Source organism: Sciurus carolinensis, chromosome 15 (assembly GCF_902686445.1).
Source record: "Sciurus carolinensis chromosome 15, mSciCar1.2, whole genome shotgun sequence".
NCBI lineage: Eukaryota > Metazoa > Chordata > Mammalia > Rodentia > Sciuridae > Sciurus > Sciurus carolinensis.
In genome coordinates this window covers 13154919-13173027 of record NC_062227.1, presented here as the reverse complement: position 1 = coordinate 13173027, position 18109 = coordinate 13154919, and the positions used below count along the sequence as shown (strand labels likewise).

General features: G+C 43.6%; 1 protein-coding gene across 3 annotated transcripts in view; it reads right to left on the bottom strand.

Moving 5' to 3' along the window:
* The window catches only part of Syk (spleen associated tyrosine kinase), an 85411-nt gene extending 67751 nt beyond the window's left edge, over positions 1-17660 (bottom strand). For 2 of the 3 annotated variants that reach the window (XM_047526818.1, XM_047526821.1), the window contains exon 1: positions 17497-17660. The gene's annotated coding sequence lies outside the window, so the exon portion shown is untranslated. Of the gene's footprint in view, positions 1-17291; positions 17396-17496 lie in introns of those variants that run through there. The other variant, XM_047526819.1, reaches the window with a different exon arrangement.
* Positions 17661-18109: the final 449 nt, after the last annotated feature.

The window sequence follows — 18109 nt, the reverse complement described above, 5'->3', positions numbered from 1 at the left end:
CTGGCTTTGAACTCAAGATCCTCCTGCCTCAGCCTCCAGAGCTGCTGGGATTATAGGTATGTGCGACCATGCCTGGCTATAATGTCTTCTTAAAAGAGAGGTAGACTGGAGTGTTTGGGGGTTGAAATTCTGGGATAGCTACAGTTTACTTTAAACAAGCCTTGAGAAAATATCAGCAAAAGAGTTGACACATTAATGTGTCACACTATTCCTACAACTAGGCCATGAGTACATGTGTGATTGTTACACCATGCTTTCTACTCGATTAGGTCAGAAAATATTCATTATCAAAAATCAAAGCTTTTTTTTCCCACAAAAATATAAAACCAAAACCTAAAACTCACCCTACATAAAATGGACCTGAAAGCCAAGACTGAGGTCTTTCCACCATTCTGAATGCAGGGGAGTCCCTGAGTGGGCACATTATCTACAAGGCAGTGGGGGGACAGTGAGCACCTTATTGTTCTTACTGAAAGAGATGCGAGTGACCACAATACCTGGACCCGGACACCTTTTCTAGCACACAGAGTGATGGAGAAGAACAAAGAATGGTGTCTAAGAAACATTGAAAACATAAAGACCTAAGTAAACGCTTTCCTGTTGTCATGATGTTATCTGAAGTATTTTGTACACAAAAGTCTCTAACTGCTGAAATGACCAACACTTGACCCTCGGAGGAACACAGTCCTTTGTAAGAGAACTGCTGCATTTCAGCACTCAGTACTGTCGACAGAACAGGCTCGGGCCCCAGGGAAACATGCCTGTCTCCTGAGGTTACAGTGTCCTTCAGGGAGGTGAGAGGCTGCAGGTGTGGCCCTCATTGACCTGAGCTGGACCTCAAAAGACTCCCACTGAGGAACCCCTGAGCTTCCGCAGGGGTTTCTGCCTGGTGATCCCTGAATGAGCCCGTGTCCTGTAGGACTCAAGATGGTCCTGCAGGTCTGATCATGTCTGATTGCTGGAAGCCACCAGGGCCTCCTGGTGAGTGTACAGCATCGTTGATCCCCAGCGTGGGTAGTTAGAAGTAAACCGACATGACATCAGTCTCTAGTTATGAGAGGTGTTCATTTCACAAATATTAACTGTAGTAATTTTTCTTTCTTAAGTGAAACATTTGTGTGCTAATTAGAAGATTGTGTGTGTGGTAGGGATCCTGTGGATGGAACCCAGGGCCTCACACATGCTGGATAAATGCTCTACCCCCGAGCTACACCCAACCCCAGAAGACTTCCTTAAGAAATCACTGGGTTTACTGCTAGATTTAAACAGAAATATCCAATTGATGAGATTGCATTTAATCCCGAAGACTGTGGTCTGTCCACCTCTGGACTTGTTCACTGATGTCTTCCTGGTACCAAGACAGTGCTGAGCATAATAAGATCTGCTGTTGTCATGAACCAAGGTAAAAGACAAGGCTGGAGACTTTTACTCTATTATAAAGTGGTGGTACATTTGTTTTGGAAGCATGTTTCTTACAAAAAGAACCTGATTCTATTTACCTGGGTTTTAAATTTTATTTCCCTCCTTTGTACAAGAGAGAAACAAAATGTAGTTGATTCCCATTGTTTGATGCTCCATAAAGTCAACCCAAGCACTGAATTAGCCAAGGCTGAATCACTGCTCCCTGCGGCCAACAGGCTGTGAGCTTCTGCTGACGACATTTCCATCGACTGATCCACGCATAAACTCGTCTCACGTCTGGATCTGTTGAATGAGACCTTACTTAACGCACTTCTGTTGATTCCCTGTCATGGAACTCATGACCAACAGCACTGTGACTTGTGCCCAAACAAAGCTGCCCTGGTGCTTCATCCCCAGGACACATTGTGCTTAGGAACTACCCAGCTCTTCCGCATTACACGTTGGGACCATAATAACCAGCAGTATGGCCAAAGAAAAGCACCAAATGATGCAAAACCAAGTTACTGAAGAGACTATGAAGAGGACACTTGTTTACAGAAGGAGCTGGAACACCCTGTTAGAACATGGCCTTGTACACCCTCAAGCACAGGAGCATGCACGCTGGTGACTCACATTTTTTTTCCCACTGTGCACATCCACAAAAGCACCTTGAGTATTTATTTTGGGATGATGGTAAACTTTAGAGAGTAGGTGAATTCACAAATTTCACAAATTCAGAACCCTGAAAAATGAGGATCAACTGCGTATCATGTTATGCAAGAATGCTGTGACTCAGATACCCATGTGGAGAAATTTCTAGAATATTCCCAAGGGGTCTCCGTGGTCACAAACAAATTAGATGGGAAAGTTCAGAATTTTGTAAAAATCAGTATAAGGAAGAATTGATTTCTTATGCGCTAATATTTGGAACATTCTTATCTGAGCTCACCTCAGCTCCTGAGAGTCACATCTCCCTCTCTCTGGCTCTCTATCCAAACATCTCCTGCCACCTTCAAATTGTGGGCTTATATGAAAAGGCACCAAAAATTAGTCCCCACCACAAGGAAAGTCTGTTTATTGTTACAGCTGTTGGTTATTTGCTACACACAAGGTACACAGTTGACTCAGTGTAACTCAGGCAGTGTAGCCGAAGCAACATGGCAGAGTGAATACAGTCTTTGCAACTCAAGGCACTTGAGTTCAAATCCAGCCCTGGTACTCACAGGCCTGGGGCAAATAAATCACTCTCCATTTCTTCATTCATCAAAAGGATGGAGCTTCAGCTTTATTTGGGATGTTCTGTTTTTAGGAAAAAAATAAAGGCATAAATGGTAAAATGATGACATTTGCTAATTTTTGGTTGGAATTGCATTTTTCTATAATTCTAACATTCTAAAACAATATGGTGGCTGTGATGAATAAACAAGGTTACACATGACCCAAGCCTGATGTTGGGCTCCTGTTGTGTACAACCTGGCCACAAGCCACTTGAGTGAAGGACAGATCTTGGCTCCTGCTGTACCTGCTGGGTTTGGATCCACATGTCCCCCAGAGGTCCGTGTGCTAAGGGCTCAGTCCCAAGCTTGGAACTATTGAGAGATGGTAGAATCTTAAGAGGTGGGGCCCAGTGGGGGGTCCCTGGTTATGAGGGACATGTCCTTGATAGGGATGGTGGAACATGGTCTCCTCCTCCTTTTCACTTTGCAGTCAAGAGGTTCTGCTTCACATGCACAGCCACCATGATATGCTGACTTGCCACAGGACCAAAGGTGAGGGGTCAACCACTCATGGACTGGAATCTCCAAAACTGTGAGTGAAAGTAAATTTTTTTTTTTTTTGGTATGGGAGATTTAACCCAAAGTTAAGTGTTTTACCACTGAGGTATATCTCCAGTCCTTTAAAAAAAATATTTTTTTGTAGTTGTAGATGAACAGCATGCCCTTATTTTATTTGCTTATTTTTGTTTGCAGTGCTAAGGATGGAACCCAGTGCCTCACACGTGCTAGGCAAGCACTCTGCCACTGAGCCCCTAAATCTTTCTTCTATATTAAGTTGAATGCCCTAGGTATTCTGTTACAGTAATGAAAATCTGACTAATGCAATAGCCCAGCACCTAACCCTACTCTTGACATATGGGTTAGGGTTGGGGTTAGGGTTAGGGTGGGGAGGGAGAGGACGGTAGATTGTGAGACAGACATTATTACCCTATTACAAGTATGAAAAGAATCTTAAAAAATATTTATCACTATCAAAAAAAAGTTAATGAAAATAAATAAAGTTTGAAAACAAAATTACTGGGCCTCCTCTCTGTGGTAATACCTCAAGCCAAAAGACGGAAAGCAATGTTCACATGGTCTTCAGAGATGGCAAATCTCTCCGACCCCGGGACAGATGGTCCAGCTGGGCTTAGGGATGGCAACCAGTAATTTCAGGACTTGGACTAAAATGCCTGTGGAAGTCAGGAAGTTTGTGGTCTCCAACAAGAATCAGGTCAAAGGAGGGACCCTTTCTGCACAACTGCTTCAAAGTCACTCCAGATGTTTGTTACAAATGCAGACGCCCAGCCCACTGCAGCCCCCCAGGCCAGCATCTGAGGGCTTCCCTGCTGCCTCGCTGTTCCTATCAACACCCAGTGGTATGAGGCACTGCTTTGCTTGGCAAGCTCAGGTCACAGGACACCTAATAAAGCCACTGCCCTGCAGGTCTGTCACCCTGGGCCCCAGGTAGGCAGACTCTCAACATCTCTTCAGGTAGGACACAGACAACAGTGGTTTTTTTAAAGCTCCCTGGAGGAGCCCAGCAGGTACCCAGGGCAGAGAATCACTAGTTTTGGAATTATTACCTTAATAGGGAAAGTTCTGGAGTTCAAAACCGATCCAAACAGAGCTGGATGGAAAACTGGGCAGAAAATTTAAGTTGTCATAGGATTCAAAAGAAGTCATGTAAAATGCATCCTTCAGAAAAGCGCCTTAAAGGAAGTGAAGAACTTTGAGTACTATCTATTCGATTGACATGATCATTCCCACGAAAGACTCCTGATGGCATCCCTGGCTGAGTGGAGGGGCCGGGCTGTGGGGTTCACAGGCCATGGGTTACCACACTTCCTGCAGTCAGGCTGAATCATGCCAGGAAGTCAGAATTCACAGGCCCTTCGAAGCGACCTCTCTTGTGGTATTTTATCTCTACTCAAATTAAACAGCACAGGAATTTCAGAGACAGGCAAACTGGCCATCTCTCACCCGGATGCAGGGACAGAGTCCCCAGCCACTGGGTCCCGCTCACTTCTGCACAGCCAAAGAGCCTCAGGATTCTCCTGCCTCTCTGCCCACAGCAAGCCCTTCCGAGCACACTCAGAGTGCTTAAAACCCCAAGTGGGGCACAGTCAATTTCCTATTTTTGAAAATATGGAACAGGGTCACTAGCTCAGCATTTGTTTTTCTCTAAGGAAAAATTCTTCTCTACAGCTCCCTTTCAAGATGGACAAAGTTCAGAGTCTGATTGTGCAAAGAAACAATGCTGAGTTTTTTACAATTTTTAAAAAATTTTTTGCACCACTCTGGTGATGGAACCACTAGTACATGATAGGCAAGGGCTCTACCACGGAGTCCATCCCCAGCCTGGGAGGGTTTTTGTTGTTGTTGTTTTTGTTTGTTGTTTGTTGTTGCTTTTTTATTTTTAACAGCAGAGAGAGTGGTTTTTCCTCCACTCCCTCAAAATCCTCTTCATCAATGTCACTCAATTCTTTCAAGGACTCTGACTGTCTCTCAGTGTCTGCAGGGTTTCAACCCCAAGACATCCCCACCCCAGGGACATCCAAATCCACAGCTGCTCAGGTCCCTTGCATAAATGGCAGTGTTTTTGCATATAAGCTATGCGCATCCTCCTATGCACTTTACATTATCTCCAGATCACTTATAATCCCTCATACAATGTAAATGCCATGCAAATAGTTGTGATACTATATTGTTTAGGGAATAATGATGAGAAATTTAGTATGTACACATTCAGTACAGATGCAATCATTTTTAAATATTTTCTATATGACGTTGGCTACATCCTGCAATGTTGCACAAGCTGGGGATACAGAGTCACCTGCATCCTGAGCCACTTAATCCAAGGATTCATTAATCAGATTTCTCCAAAGTTGAGCTCCTATTTGTAAGACTGCTGCAAAGCCATGGGAACCAATCCAGTCCCCTGCTGACCCACCAGGAGTGTGCCACTGACTACCCTGCCCTGTGTGTGCTTTTGTGCACATGGACACACTCGTGTGTGTCCGGGAGGTTGCCGTGTCAAATGGACGGTTTCAGCACTGAGGATGGAAGGGCTGGGCCAATTGCCTGTGGACAAGGTTCAGTCTCCTTTCAAAGGGGATGGTGCTTCTGTGCCCATCAATTCCTGAACGTAGATCTGCTTAAGAAAACTGGGACCCACACTGTCAGCATGTGGGAAAGTGGCAACCATTACTTAAAATGCTCTTTCCACGAGCAAGGTCATTACGAACCAGGAAAGACGGGAGCAGGTCAAAGCTAGCTCCACTCCTGGGCTCCTCATGGGCTCGTGCCATGGGCTGTAGTCCAACCTGGCATCTAGCAGACCTTGCTACGATCATGGAAATGCTTGTCACCTGTCTGACACAGAACCACAAGTCACAGGCCCTTGATATGTGGCTAGTGTGACTGGGGAACTTAATTTTCATATCAACTTAATGTTAAGTAACTGAAATATAAATGGCTCCATGTTGAATATCCACAGCAGGAAAGTCAGAGAAAGGCCCTCTGTGCACACCTGGGCACCATGCAGTGCCCTCCCTGAGACCAAAGTAATGGGGACTGCAGGTCATGAGGGTATCACATAAACACACCCCTGGAACATAGTCTGTGTGGCCCAGACACCTCTCCTTTCCAGAAATTTCTCTCACTTGGGCCAAACTTGGAGGTTCTGCTGTTTTATTTATTTATTTATTTATTTATTTTTTTAATTGAAAGGATGGTTATACTTTTTTCCAGATATGTAGTTTACTGTATCCAAAGCATATCTAAAACTATTAGAAAAGGAACTTTAAGAGTGTCTAGGATATGCAAGAAGTCATCAGGCTAGAAGCACAAATCACATAAAAAAGTTTATGGTATGGTCTCCAACTAGATGCTTTAAGAGTGCACCACAAGGGCCAAAATCATGTGACAAAGGTTTTAGGGCTTCAAAGTAAGAGTAATGGTATGATCCCTGGGGATGTCCCTGTCCAAGAACAGGGGACGGGAGAGTGGGGAAAATACACTCTCTCCATCTTCCTTGTTAAACCCAACTTATTGATTCCCCAACACATGATGAGCTTACAGAAAGCTTGCTTCAAAGTCAGGCGACACTGTTGGGCAACAGTCATTCTGTTTCTGTGACTCTCCCATAAAGTATTTTAAAGTCATGTTACCCATATACGAGCCCTTTTCTCAAGCCCCAGATAACCAGCAGCTATATATCCCTGATTTTCTGCACTTGACCGTGAATATTTTGCAGAAGGCCTACTCTTTGCAGGCTCTGTGCTTTGCATAGAGCTCCCCAGAGCTCAACAGCAACCCAGGGGCAGGTATTCTTAGCCTCGTTTTGCCGATGCGGTAGCAACAGCTTAAGCAACTTCAAGCAAAGGCTGGAATCCACACCCAGGGACCTGGTCTGCTTTGCCAACTACACTGCCTCAGAGAGGACCTATGCCCTCTTGGAACCAGACGCTTACGGGTCAAAGCCATAGACCTAGGGATTTCATTACAGAGTGTGTGTGATGAGCTCTGGAGCTGTCCTGGGTGAGTGTGTTATGGCATGGACGGAGGCATTCAAGGCCTGGGGGGTGACAGCAAGTCCAGATGGGCCACGCAAGAGCAGCCTTCAGGTTACATCTGCTGCAGGTGCCAAGCCACTGCTATTCGTAGCCCAAGTTCTCAACCAGGAGTGAGGCTGTTTGTGTCCTATGTGTAGCAAGCACAAGGCACACGATCTGATAGCAACTAAGTGCGGTGGGCTATGAATAACACTAAAAAACAATCGTGAGGATGGAGGCCATTCAAATCATCTTGTGCAGAAAATGCTGCGGGGCTGGGGTGCACACATTCCTCCTCTGGGAGTTATTTTATGTGCATCTTCCAAGTGTGTTATTCACTTGCTGAGAGTGCACTCATAACTCTCAATTCTTCAGACTGACAGACTTATCAACCCAAGTTCCCATGCAATGAGACCTCCACAGAGTGCATGAGCTCTCTCTTTCTCTGTATCTCTGTCTCTCACATACACATGCGTTAAATGAGGAGGGACCACTGTGGTCTTCAATCAAAGGCACACACAATTGCCTTTATACCTGGCATTGCAATTGATTCCACTCTGGTGGAAACCTCTTTAGCCTTCAAAGATGTGCTTGTGTGCTATGAAATCTGACCAGCTAGTTCTATCACAGTGGTCCTCCTCCTTGGCTGCTGCCTGGTGGGATGGGCTGGGAAGCTGAACCCCAGCATCCTTGGAGGAAGGCCTCTGCATCAGAGGATCGAGACAAGTTCCTCGGGTCATGGTGTGCAAGCATGTTTGAGAACCAGGGCTGTACAACTTCAGGCCAGCCACCTGACCTCTCTCCTCACTTCAAGGCAGAATCTTCCCAACAGTATGGTGGGTGTTTCCAAATAAGTTCTCTTTCTTCTCTCATATTATTGATCCCCCACCTTGAAGCAAACTCTATTTTATTTTATTTTTCTAACTTGAAAAAGACACACGCTCATGTTCTTTGCAAATCCTGCAAACATGGAAAAATATACAGAGTACAAGTGCATATTTCACTTTTTTTCTCCAAACCAGGTCTTCTCAGATGAATGCTGCTATCTGTTTGGTACTCATGTTTCCGGATCACTCCACATATTTACACACACACACTCCCATATTTGCATAGGTAGACACACACTTTCATGCAGTAAATAAAAACAATTACATCATTATGGACATGCATGAGTTTTGAAAAATGTATAGTAAAATGACGTGACATATTGCTTATTCAATAATATAATGTTGATGTTATTATAATTTGGGGTCAAGATATAAATTAATATCTATCTTTGTAAAAAGACTGCATAGGATCCTAATGCATGGATAGACTATAATTTATTTAACCAGTTCCTCTCCTGACGTCTATTTTTTCCTGTTATTTTTTCTATTACAAAATCAAATGTTGCAATGAGTTTCTGCATGCATACATATAATTTCCCCACTTTCGTCAATATATATGTGCAATAAGGTCCTAAAGGTGAAATTATTGAGTCAAAGTATCTGCGTGTTTCAAATTTCAGAAGCTATTACCAAATGACCCACAAACACTTCCTTATGTTCTTTCTCCTATTGATTCAAAAGAACTCACTACATATTAAAGCTATTGGTGCTCAATCATTAGCAGTGAAAAATCATCGTAACTTTCAGGTTTTTTCACTAATTTTTTCCATTTGCATAGGGGTTTTCTTTTAGGAATTCATTCCTATAAGTCTTTTTCTACTGTGAATTCATATGTCTATCATATTTTAGGATGTCCTCTTTATTCTACAAGTATTAAACAATCCACCTAAGTTTTAGTATTTTTATGATTTCATTTAGATATGCTTATTTTAAAAAATTTTTATTTTAGTGGTTCTTCTTTAGTTATATATGACAGTAGAATCCATTTCGATAAAGTTATACAAGCATAGGATATATCTTATTCTAATTAGTACCTCATTCTTGTGGGTGGCTATGATGGTCAGGTTCACTTAGGTATTTTCATAAGTGTTCATAGGAAAATTATGTTAGATTATTCTACCATCTTTCCTATTCCTATCTTCCCTCCCTTCTTTTCATTTCCTTTTGTCTAATCTACTGAACTTCTTTTCTTTCCCTTATCCCCCTTTATTGTGGGTTAGCTTTCACATATCGGTGAAGACATTTAACTTTTGGTTTTGGGGGACTGGTTTATTAATCTTAACATGATATTCTCCAGATCCATCCATTTACCAGCAGTTGTCATAATGTCATTATTCTTTATGGCTGAGTAATATTCCATTGTGTATATATATCACAATGTCTTTATCCATTCATCTGTTGATGGGCATCTAGGTTGGTTCCATAAAATTCAATTTATAATTTATTATAGTCTAAAGAACAAAGTTTTATTTTCCAAATGATTATCCAGCTTTTCTAGTATCACTTATTAATAACCTTGCCCTTCCTCCCTGACAGGTGTGGAATGATTCCCTGCTGTACACTGATTTCCATATATATGTGAGTCTATTGCTCCCCTCTCTATGGTAGTTCTGCTCTCGTGCTCTCCCATCTACCACTTGTCATTCTCCCCGCCATCCCATTTTCTTTATTTTTTAAAGTTTTTGCCAATCTACATAGGAAGAAACACAATGTGTTAAGTACTTCAGCTTGCTGAATTGTGTTTGGTTCTGACATGTACCATGCTTATAACCATCTGTGTACTGAGCTCATGCAGGTGGCAAGACTCCCCCATCTCCAAGCACAGAGAGTTCCCTGGTGCTCCTGAGGGCAGCACAGAAGAGACATCAAAAGAAAAGGCCAGACTCATGGGTTGAACTCTGTCCACCCACCCCATGCTCCCTAAACTCAAATGCTGGCATCCTAACCTCCAGAATTTCATCTTGGATTTTTATTTGGAGATAGGGTCTTCATAGAGGTGATTAAATTAGAATGAGGTCCTTAGAAGGAGCTCCAATCCAACATGAATAATGTCCTCATACAAAAGGGAAATTTGGTCAGGGAGACACCTGGGAGAAAATGTCCTGTGAAGATGAAAACAGCCATCTATAGGCCAGGGAAGAGAGACCTGGAACAGAGTCTCCCTTATACCTCTCAGAAGGAACCATCCTGCCAAGACCTTGATCTTGAACTTCTTGACCTCCAGAACACTGAGACCAACACATACTGCTGTTAAAGCCAGCCAGCATGTGGCACTTTGTTACAGCAGCCCTGAGCAAACTAATACACCATTCCTCTATGAATGGGTACTGACCATTTCCAGAGTTTACTTAAAAAAATTAAACTAGAGAGAATTTCTTGCATATATGTCTTTGCAGAAAATGATATGCCTTCAGAGAGATTATCCTTCACAAATATTCAATTTCTGTTTGCCTTCTAGAAGGTGTTCTTTCTCTAGGGACCAAGATGCCCTTTCTTGACTGGGTCATCAATAACCTATCTGCATCACAAAAATTTTCATAACCAAATGAAAATGAGTCTCAAATTTTGTTTTTCTCCTCATTCTATTCCAATGCTTCAGAAGACTGAGTCCTTCTTCCCAGCCCTCCAGGTAGTAATGAAGTCAGACAGCAACGACTCTGCCACTTAGTTGGACAACCACAGACACTATATTAGTCAGCTTTGCATCACTATAACAAAATACCTGACACAGCCTACTGAGGGACAGAAAAAGGTTTAGTTGGCTCAGTTTTGGAGACTCAAGGTCACGGTGCCTGAATCAGCTTGGTTGTGGTGAGGATCAATGGCAGATGTCAAATGGTAATGGCCAGAGTTCACTGGAGAAAGCAGTCTCATGTTGAGCCAGGAAGTGGAGAGAGGGAGGAGCCAGGATTGCCCCCTTGGTAATAACCCTCTGTAAGATCTCAAGGGAGAAACATCACAAGTGAGAACAGGGTCCCCAGTGACCCCAGCACCTCACACCAGTTTCCACTTCTTAAAGATTCCACAGCACCTCCCCAAACCACCACCCAGGATTGGAACCTCTCATCACAGGGACCTTGCGGGGCACCCAAGCCACATCCAAGCCACAGTAGACATGAAGGTCTGATAGTGAGTGACCGACAGTGCTGCTGGTTGCCAAGTGCACCTTTCTAGCAGCTTCCAAGGGGACTCCGTTGACTCTGGGTTGGGGTCTGGAAGTGAACTTAATCTCCGTGGAAGGGAGACAGCTATGCAAACGGACCCAACGTTCTCATATCTGCCTGTCACTGGGCTAAGCCAAGGGGTTTTTGTCCAGTTCCTATGAAAATTTGCTTCACTACTCAACACGAAGCTAGAAGGATCACAGCAGGTTTTCTGCCACCACCGGCTAAACAGTGAAATCAACACATCTTAGGCCAAGCTCACGTCATCCCTATGCCCTTTCAAGATTCCTCCCATTGCTGGCAGGACCTGAAATCCTCTCCTTACTTAAGCATGACGGGGGCACGTCTTCCCTCTGAATGCAGTAGCGATAAGAACTCTGGGTGAGAGGGTTGGCATCCCAGCCATGACACTTACTGGCTGAACCAATTCCTGTACCTTTCTGAGCCTCACTGTCTCTCAGCAGGTCAAATTAGATGGTCCCTAAGATCCCTGTCACCTCCGACATCTTATGCATTTTTGGTCATGTGTCTAAAAATTTTGTACTCACACTATCCTAATTAGCAATATGGCCATCACATTGGGGCTTTCTTCTTAGACAGGCTTCCTGTACGAGCTACTGGATCAAAGGGTGACAGTGAAGCCCACAGAAGCCAGCAGCGTCTTGGGGAACCAAATACCAAGACCTGCAATGCACTCTGGAGAGCTGCTTCTCTTTCCTGCTTGCTGGGACTACCCTCCCAACAGCTATGGCCATTAGCTGACTAGTGTCACTAAGAAAAGGAAGTTGTGGACTTCCGCCTCAAGCCTCGGCAGCCGCTGTAAATGTAGAGAGAGGAAAGAAAGGACATGCAGAGCACAGAGCAGAAAATACATCCATCCATGTGCTGGGGTGCTAAGGACATATGCCATTGGTGGATGGGGAGCTATTGCCTCCCTTGAAATACGTGAGGCAAGATAGGCTGCAACTGAAGGAGGTCACCACCCCGAGAGCAGGCAGGCAGTAGGGAGGACCTTGGAAGAGACAGAGACTTGGAAGAGCAGAAGAGAAGAAGGCAGGGGAGCAGAGGTGCCCTCCAGCAGCCAGGTCCTCCCCAGCTCCTAAACAGCCATCCCGATGACAGGAATCATAAAAGCTCAATGCAATGAAAAATAAATAGGTAAACAAAAACAGAAGTAAAAAGTTGAGGGAAATGTATTTGACAATTATGGTGATGGATTTACAATAGTTAAAATGTAAATGAAAGTTTTTAAGAGGCATATTAATACTCCAAAATGCAAAACAAAGAGTGCAATAAGCAATTGGCAGAAAATACATGTAATTAACAAACTCTCCAAGGTGCTCTTCATTTATTAGTACATGGACAGCAAAACTGAAGAGCCACTGTCAGACTAGAGCAGAAGAAGTTTCCAGAAAAAGAGAAAGAAATGAAACTGAGAGATTACTTGGTTTATTTGATTATTGAAACTTCTGTCAAGAGGCATATCAACTTTTATGTCAGAGAATTGGGAAAAAAATTATAATAGGAACAGCTCAAACTAAGAAAATCCCCAAACAGAATAAAATTTTGTGCCAGGAAAAACAAAAAGGGGTACAAGAAAGAAAATATAATTATACTGTATGCTGTATTCATCTGTTTATTGTTGCTATAACAAAATACTTGAATCTGAGTACTTGATAAAGGAATTTGCTTAGTTCATACTTTGAGGCTGAAAATACAAGGTAAGGTGGCCCCATCTGTCTGGCTGTGGTGAGGGCCCTGCTGGTTACGTCACAACATGGCGGATAGCATCATGGAGGGAGCCAATGCAGGGAGAAATCACAGGATGAGGCAGAAAGTCAGAAAACTTCTGGGGCCAGACTTGCTTTTTGACAGCAACCCACTCTTTTGGGAACTTATTGGGGTCCCATGAGAGCACCATTAATCCCTTCTAAGGGTAGTGCCCCTAATCACCTAACCACCTGCCACTCACTATTCTGCCATCTCTCAACACCACCACACTGGGGAAAGCTTCCAGCACATGATCCTTTGTGGGACACACTCAAGCCATATCCCAAACACAACATAAGCCTGGCTGTTGAAGCTGGGGAAGCTGCTACCCCCTGTAGCTGTAGCAGGGAACAAAGGTATAGGAAGACCACCAGTGGGCTTCGGGCCTGGCGCGCTGACTGGACAATACATTATTTGTGTGGAGACTATAGTCCTAATAGTCATAATAAAGCAAACACCAAAAAGCTTTTTAACCCAAAATTATAGAATTATCCTGGGATGGAAAGTGGGTGGAAGACACAGTTATCTAGGACCACCAACTCTGCAATTCTCAGACAAGGAAGTCAGCACACTGAAATGGATACCTCAAAATAAATAGCAAATGCAGAAAAGGAAATGAGAACGCTAGAAGAAATAGCTCAAAAAAATGAAAAGCTTGCTTTTGGGGAGCAGGACTTGTGGATAGAAAGAATAAAAGAGGGAAGTTGTCACAAATTAAATAAAATAGATCAACTAACCCAGGGCACACCCAGCATGTCGATGGCAACTCAACAGGAACTGATAGATGCAATTGAGTATCCTACTGATCCAGATAGAATGAGGATTTATCAGTGAAGCTAACCAGAGGGAGTGAGGGAAGAGAAGTCACGTGTTGTACATTTAATAATTTTAGAGTTAGGCAGAGCACAGATAAGTCAACCACTCTTTAATTTGCTGATTTCTGCCCATCTCTGTCCTGGGTCTTCTCTGTTCTCACTTTTGGTATCCAGGTTTAGGCACCTCAGTCACCTGGAGTCCAGTCTGACCTCCTCCTGCGGACATGCTTCCTACCTGCTTGGTCTTAACACGGGTCACGACACCTCTGGGCACACCAGGCCGGAAGCCCACTGTTTTCCTATACCTGAGTTCACTGCCCAGCACTGGAGAAGAGCTGTGAGGGATAGCAGCCCGCCCAGCCTCAAGATCCAGGACCAGCATCAGAGGGAAGCACTTCCCTTCTTCCCCCAGAGAACAGCCATCATAAAAGCTCACAGCACCTGCCTCATGAGGAACAGAGCCTTCACCAACATTTTTAATGTCTTCACCTTATCATCCTGCTATCTGCTTTGGCCAGCCTCCAGAAACAAATATGTGGTTTCCAAGAAATAAAAGAAGAAAAAAAAAAAAAAAAAAAAAAAGAAAGAAATAAAAGAAGAAAGAGAGCATCACTTTTGATTAGTTTAACCAACTGTAACATAACCGAAATATTCTTCTGTCTTCCGGTAATTTTGGACTTTGGATAAATTTGATTGTATTTAAGATTCCAACCCAAGCACCTTTCAAGAGATACAGAGTAAAAGCTACATAATTGATTCTTAAAGTTAAAAAAAAAAAAAAAGAATACAAGCTAACTTTTGTCAAAGTTGGCAAGTAGAAAAAATTTCTTGATAACATAATAAAATTATGAACTTTCCTAAAATCCAATGAGTCTAATAATTATTTAATCTTTCCCAAATCTTTCAGTAGTAAAACTCCCATTTCCTGGTGTTAAAATCCACAGAGTAAGATAAGACATAATTTGAGCAATTTGATGACAATCTCATTAGGACTCTGCCTTTTTATTTCAACTGCTTAAGAGAAAAAAATGCTCAGTAGGTAGACTTAAAAAAAAAAATTGCCCAAAGTCCTAAATTCCTAATTTATTTTTCTCTACCCAGTTGCAGCTAAACCAGTGCAGAAGTGGAAGAAAATATTAACATGTCAAAAATGGGGGTAGAAAAATTGGTCTAGGGGTACAGTTGAGAAAAGGTGGGAAAGCAGAAATTATATCCGATACAGAGTGCCCTGCCATTCCTCAGGTAGAGATAGCAGAGGTAGATAGAGTCGGCTTCAGAGTGAACAGGAAACCGTGTTTCTTCCAAGGACACACTGCAGCTGTACAGGGTACCGATAAACTGTTCTCTGATTAACTATCATCTGCTTGCTTTCAAATCATAAGACTGTCACAAACCCTGAGGTTTGAAATCACATGGCTAAAGGATAAAATATTACTGTTACTTGAAGGATCCATATTTTGATCGATCTGATTGGAACTTCAGTGATATCTGCTATTTCAGACCCGGTGAACAAGATGGGAACTGCCCCCGAGTTACTGGAAAGTGTGAGTTATTGGGCAATATGAATGTCCTTTGCTTTCAAAACAGACAGTGGTTCAAAGAAATTGAATACACTCAGTTCTGAAAAGGAAGGCTTTTGGTTTTCTGTTTTTGTAAGTTTTAGGGAACTTCAATTAGTGACAACACCTGCCCCAAACTGACACACAGCTATTTATAGTCTTTATTTATTCCACTTAGAATATCCAATACTGTTGAATGGCAAAGTACAGAAAGATTAATGTGTGGGATTGCAGGATGCTCTTGGAGTGTACCGGAGCTGTCTGTAACCAGTGATGTTGGTATGCAACACACCTTTCAAATTCTGAAATTCAAACTCTAAATTTAAATTCCAAATTCTGCAAAAGGCTGAATTCTGAACCATATATTGGCACAAAGGTTTTGAATGCCTACGAACAAAACGTGGCCCACGAGTGGATTTCTACAAGAAGTCTCGGTTTAAAAAGCAGAGTGACTGGATCTGCATTCATACTATTAAACACCAGCCCAAAGAAGACTAAGGACACTCATCTCAGAAAAGAAGATCAAGTAATAAAATTATCTGTCTACCAGTTTTCTCCCTCAGGAAAGGTAAAGATCTAAAATATATTCCTCATTTTTATCATAAAACATTAAAAATATTCTAATTAAGACTATAAAATCCAATGTATATAAACACTTTAAATACAGAGGATAACACAATTTGTTTTACTGCAAAATTTCTCTAAAGAACACTAAAACAAAAGTATGATTTAGATAGAATGAAATAACTTGATAAATAATTTTAATCGGTAAGGTTTGTCACTTAAAACACCTACTACTTTATAAATATTTAAACCTTTTCCTTTAAACTCAAATATAAATATACCCATCCCCTATTTTGACTTTCTTTGCAGGAAAGAGAGACACAATGTATTTAGGATTTAAACAGCTGCCTGTGTAAAGGCAATGAATTTGTTCTTACCTAAAACAAAGAAATTAGACGACAGAACAAATTCCATTTATTCCAGGAATTCTCAGGCATTTCAGGGTTAATTTTTTTTAAGCGAGTATTCAGACATGGCACATTTGCAAATCTTTTTACTATATCCTCGGATTCTTTGAAGGTTGGAAAAAAAAAGACAAGAAAAAAGAAAAAGAATTCTCCCAGTAGATAGTTTTACTTGAGTTCAACCCAATCTTTGGTCAGTCAGACAAAACTCATAAAATAATCTGCAACAGCTTCCCACTTAAAAGTTGCAAACTAATTTTTCTAGTAATTGTCTTCCTAGTTTCTCGAACATTCAAACAGAAGCAGCAACTGCATTTTGTATAGTTCTTAAGTGAGTTTAAGGTTTGGAAGCCATATTGTCCCCTCCAAAAAATATTTAACTCAAATTTACAGTTTCCTATTTAAAACTTTCCTGACTCCAAGTCATTCATTGGCTAAGTTAAGTTACTCTTTAGTGGAAATGCACCCACCAGGACCGGAGCGACCATGATCAATTTTAGCAGGGGTTCTGGAAGTTTCTTGTCTTAATGCAACTGCTCTTTCTATAGCCAAAGACCCGCGTCTACAAAGTCTCAGAAGCCACTGGGGACATTCCCACATTGACTGACTTCGATAAATACAGTTGACTTTTCCAATGGATTTGCCTAAAGTGGTCAAATGGAAAATGCTCTGTTTCAGAGATCGAACTTGTCCAGCTGTGCCCGGTCCCCGCCTCGCGCTTCCCAGGACCGGGGAGGCTTCCGCACTGTGCGCGCAGGCTGGAGGCCGGCGGGAGTGGGGATCCCAAGGTCACCTTCCGCACAGTGGGGACCTCCGCGCGTCCCCTCGGCCCGGCCACAGCCCGAGCCCCGCTCTCCCGGCGCAGGGGCTGGATTCCCAGCTACCGTTTGGGGGAGAAGCGCAGGCAGGACCTACCTCTTCATTTAATGGTTTTATCACCTTTTCCTACTGTTTTCAAAGGCCAAGGGCCCTGCGGTCACCTGCGCCGGTGCGCACGGACGCGCAGGCAAGGGCAAAGGACGAACACCCACCGCTGGTCTCCCGTTCGCCCCTTTCCGAACCAGCAGTGCCTCGGGAGCGCCCCGAGCTGCCGGGAAGGAGCGCGCGCGGCCACACCTACCTGGGCCAGGTGGGGCGAAGGCGGGGCGCGAGTGCGTTGGTAGCGCGGGGCTCGAGCAGGCGCGTCCGGGGGGACAGCCGGGACGCCGCGCCGGCCGCCCGCTCCTCCTTGCTCTTCTGTAGCCAGCGTCGCCTCAGCCACCCGACTCGCCGCGCTTCCTCATTTTGGGCAACTTCCTTAACGCACCCGGGCAGGCGGCCGCACTTCCTCCAGGACTCCGCCCCGGCTCTCGCGGGCCCGCCGGGCTGACAGCGCCCCGTGCACCCCAAAGCCAGGGCCAAAGGTCCCGCAGGTTGCAGCAGGTGAGAAGCCCGGATGGGGCGCTCCGTCTTCCTCCTCTCTCCTCCCAGGCCAAAAGACCAGGCCAGGAGCCTTCCATGTAAAGAGGATGGGACTGCCAACAACATGAACCTCAGCAGAGCCCTATGTGGCCCATGCCTCCCCACCACCTGGCTGACATCTGTGACTGCTGAAGCCCTGAAGGAACTCAGGGTCCTTTTTTCTTTCTTCCTTTCCTTTCCTTTCTCTCTCCCTCCCGCCCTCCCTTCCTTCCATTACTTTAATGTTTTTTTCTTCTTTCTTTTAACCATGCTGTTGCTTGGAAAGAGAATCT